Source organism: Rhinopithecus roxellana, chromosome 9 (genome assembly GCF_007565055.1).
Source record: "Rhinopithecus roxellana isolate Shanxi Qingling chromosome 9, ASM756505v1, whole genome shotgun sequence".
Classification (NCBI taxonomy): domain Eukaryota; kingdom Metazoa; phylum Chordata; class Mammalia; order Primates; family Cercopithecidae; genus Rhinopithecus; species Rhinopithecus roxellana.
The window spans coordinates 807,913-812,562 of NC_044557.1; positions in this window are offsets into that span (position 1 = coordinate 807,913).

A 4,650-nucleotide genomic window follows, 5' to 3' on the forward strand; every position below is an offset into this window, starting at 1 on the left:
AAGCAATTCTCATGTCTCAGCCTCCCGAGTATCTGGGTTTACAGGGGCACACTGCCACGCCTGACTAATTTTTGTATTTTTAGTGGAGACAGGGTTTCACCATGTTGGCCAGGCTGGTCTCAAGCTCCTGGACTCAAGTGATCCACCCGCCTCAGCCTCCCAAAGTGCTAGGATTCCAGGCGTGAACCACCTCACTCAGCCTGATTTTGTTTCTTTCTCTCCCTGATCCCCTTAGAGCAGTTATTATTTCCTTCTCTTGGCACCTCCTGACAAAGGGAAGGCAGGAAAAGGGGAAAGAATTGAGGTCTGTTTTTCTGCTGCTGCAGTTCTGTGAGAGACTGCCCGGGAAGGTACTGAAGGTGTCATCTGGGCTACCTGGGTCTTGGGAACACTTGAGTGGCACTGGATGGGCTTCCCTGCGTCCAAGAGCCCCTGAGATTGTAGGCAAGTGTCATGCGCATGTGAGAATATATATCTTTCTAGAAAGACAGTCCCTACCTTTCATCAGATTCTAAAAGGGTCTCTGACCCAGAAAATGTTAACAGGCACTGACACATACCATTGGAGACTGGCATCAGGACTTTCATGTATCCAGCTCCTTCCTTGAACAATTGAGGGCTGTGAACCTCACAATGCCCAGTGGTACTCCCTGCTTCATATGTGCCCATGGTTGTGGAGGGAGAGAGTGAACACATTAGAAAGTATAGGGGCATCACAAAAGGGAAATTTAAACAAAGAGCTAGGAAGAAAGATTGAAGTGGGATAGTGAGATAAGGATTCTCACCTGCAGACATTCCTGGGAAGCCAGAGAAATGAAGAGGCTACACAGCAACCTTTCATGACCCACAGTGGCTATGGTGGCTTCTTGAATTCCCTCCTGGGGACTTTAGTGATGAATGAACCTTCTGGAAATTCTGGAAGAGCTCTGCTAATAATAACTCTTACTGAGCACTTATCATCTACCAAGCTGTGTTTTTTTTTTTTTTTCTTTTTGAGATGGAGTCTCACTGTCACCCAGCCTGGAGTGCAATGATGCAATCTCAGCTCACTGCAACCTCCACCTCTTGGGTTCAAGCGATTCTCCTGCCTCAGCCTCCCCAGTAGCTGGATTACAGGCATGCGCCACCATGCCCGACTAATTTTTGTATTTTTAGTAGAGACAGGGTTTCACTATGTTGGCCAGGCTGGTCTCGAACCCCTAACCTCAAGTGATCCACCAGCCCCAGCCTCCCAAAGTGCTGGGATTACAAACGTGAGCCACCGTGCCCAGCTGTGCCAAGCTCTTTACATAAATGATCTTATTCATCATCACCACAACCCATAAAAGTAGGAATTTTTTATTTTATTTTATTTTATTTTATTTTTTGAAACAGAATCTCACTCTGTCACCCAGGCTGGAGTGCAGTGGTGCCGTCTCTGCTCACTGCAACCTCTGCCTCCCGGGTTCAAGCGATTCTCCTGCCTCAGCCTGCCAAGTCGCTGGGATTACAGGCACCCACCACCACGCCTGGCTAATTTTTGTATTTTTAGTAGAGATGGGGTTTCACCATGTTGGCCAGGCCAGTCTTGAACTCCTGACCTCAGGTGAACTGCCCACCTCGGCCTCCCAAAGTGCTGGGATTACAGGCGTGAGCCACCTCGCTGACCTTAAAGTAGGGATTTTTATCCCCATCTTACAGAAGAGAAAACCAAGCCTTAGGGAGAATAGAGAACTTGCCCAAGGCTCCACAGATCAATGCAGAACACAGATGTGAACCCAGGTCTGTTTCATGCCAAAGTGCAGTCTCCTAACCCCTAGGCTACACTTTTTAATTGTAATAAAATGGAGAAAAGCTGATTTTTCTTAAGCACAGAATATACTCCCACTGACCAAAGAAATCCACTTTCGTTGGAGGACTACTAACTAAGCCCTTCAGCTGTGTATCCAGGGAAGTGTGCTCTGTGAACTGCCTTCTAAAGGCAGGATTATACCGAAGGGAGGGTATAACCTTGGGGTCTGAACTGATCTGCTCAAGGCCATTAAGAGATGTGAGAGATTCTAACAGAAACAAGCAAGAGGAAGAGGAGGAAAACAAGGCCACTGGTAGATCAGGGGAGTCTAGTGGGGATTTACTAAATTTCCCATATGGGGTAGATCCACTTCTCCATGTTCCCGTGACAGCTTCAGCGCTGTGGGATGGGACCAGTTTTGCAGGAACCCTGGGATGTGCTGAGTGTGTCTCAAAGAGGGGATGGCCCAGGCAGCTGTGGGAGGCCCACCTCGACTCAGAACTCGGTATTTATTCTTCTGAGTGCCAGGCCATGTGTGAGGGCCCAGGCATTCTGCTCTTGCAAGGCAGCTGACTTAGGTGTCTAAGGGAGAGTTCAGGGTGTGAAGACCTCACCAGCCCAAGAAACGCGGGGAAAGGCCAGTGCCACACCCACAAACTGCTGGGATCAATGCCCAACCGGGGACACAAGTCCCCAGCATCCTCTGGAACCCTCTGGAATCCCAGTGTGCCCCGCTGAGAGAACCTTGGAACTGCCAGGAATTTTTTTTTTTTTTTTTAAGTGGAGACAGGGTTTCGCCATTTTGGCCTGGCTGGTCTCGAACTCCTGACCTCAGATGATCCACCCGCCTAGGCCTCCAAAGTACTGGGATTTTCTTTTCTTTTTTTTTTTTTTTTGAGACGGAGTCTTGCTCTGCCACCCAGGCTGGAGTGCAGTGGCCGGATCTCAGCTCACTGCAAGCTCCGCCTCCCGGGTTTACGCCATTCTCCTGCCTCAGCCTCCCGAGTAGCTGGGACTACAGGCGCCCGCCTCGTCGCCCGGCTAGTTTTTTGTATTTTTAAGTAGAGACAGGGTTTCACCGTATTAGCCAGGATGGTCTCGATCTCCTGACCTCGTGATCCGCCCGTCTCGGCCTCCCAAAGTGCTGGGATTACAGGCTTGAGCCACCGCGCCCGGCCAGTACTGGGATTATAGGCAAGAGTCACCGTGCTCGGCCGCCAGGCACTTTCAAAGGCGAATTCACCTGAAGACCAACCTCCCTGACGGCAGGTTTGGGGTGTCCCGTACTGCACTTTGGAATACTTCCGCTTGGCGCCCCACTCCCCAACACCCCACCCCAATACTTGCAGAAGCCTGGGCCAGCCAGGTCCACGTGGGCGGTCAGCAATGCCGGCGTGGTAACTGACAGACACCAGAAAACGCAGTCACCTTGTCTGCTGAAACCGCCTTGAGCCCGGGCCTTTCTGCAGCCACCTGCGCGCGCGAGGGCTGGTGCGCAGCTGGTGGGGCTGCTTGTCCTTTCTTTTTTTCTCTTTTTTTTTGAGACGGAGTTTTGCTCAGTCGCCCAGGCTGGAGTGCAGTGGCGCGACCTCGGCTCACTGCAGCCTCTGTCTCCCGGGTTCAAGTGATCCTTCTGGCTCAGCCTCCTGAGTAGCTGGGATTACAGGTGCACACCACTGCGCCTGGCTAAGTTTTGTATTTTTTTTAGTAGATACGGGGTTTCACCATGTTGGCCAAACTGGTCTTGAACTCCTGACCTCAGATGATCCGTCCGCCTCGACCTCTCAAACTGTTGGGATTACAGGTGTGAGCCACCGCGTCCGGCCGGCTTGTCCTTTCCATAGGGATTCCTCCAGGTAAGAAAGGCTGTGGACCCGCCCCTCCCTCCTGCCCGTTCCTGCATTTCCTTGATTGTGCCAGCCCCGCTGTGGGCAAGTTTTCCTCCCTCACCGAGAACACTGTCTGCCGGCGGATATGCAGTTCCATCGTTCTTTGCTCTGTGCAAGGTGGTCCAGTGGGCTAATCCTAGCGTGCACGGACTCCAAGAGCTCTTGGCTTCCTCTGGGCCCTGCCCTGGGTGCTTAACATCTCCTCAGGGCAGAGCCTGTCCCCTGGAGACGGGAATGAAGGGGTGCTGGGGGACCGCCTGGATGGGGAAGACAGAGCTATAGCAGGGGTCAGGGCGCCACACATGGACGCCACCGGTGCCTCTTGCGTGACCTTGGTTGGGCAGGTTACAGACGCTCGCTGGGGGCAGCGGCTCGCGCCTGTAATCCCAACATTTCGAGAGGCCAGAACCGGAGGATCGCTTGAGTCCAAGAGTTCAAGACCAGTTTGAGCAACATAGTAAGAACCCCATCCAATTCTATTAAAAAAAAAAAAAAGGCCGGGCGCGGTGGCTCAAGCCTGTAATCCCAGCACTTTGGGAGGCCGAGGCGGGCGGATCACGAGGTCAGGAGATCGAGACCATCCTGGCTAACACGGTGAAACCCCGTCTCTACTAAAAAATACAAAAAAAAAATTAGCCGGGCGAGGTGGCGGGCGCCTGTAGTCCCAGCTACTCGGGAGGCTGAGGCAGGAGAATGGCGTGAACCCGGGAGGCGGAGCTTGCAGTGAGCTGAGATCCGGCCACAGCACTCCAGCCTGGGCGGCAGAGCGAGACTCCCGTCTCAAAAAAAAAAAAAAAAAAAAAAAAAAGCAGGGTGTGGTAGTCTGGGCCTATATTCCTAGCTGCTCCAGAGGATGAGGCGGGAGGATCCCTTGACCCCAGGAGTTTGAGGATGTAGGGAGCTTATAGTCAAGCCACTGCACTCCAGCTTGGGTAACAGAGCCAGACCTTGTCTCCAAAAAATAAATAAATAAATATTTAAAAAAAACATA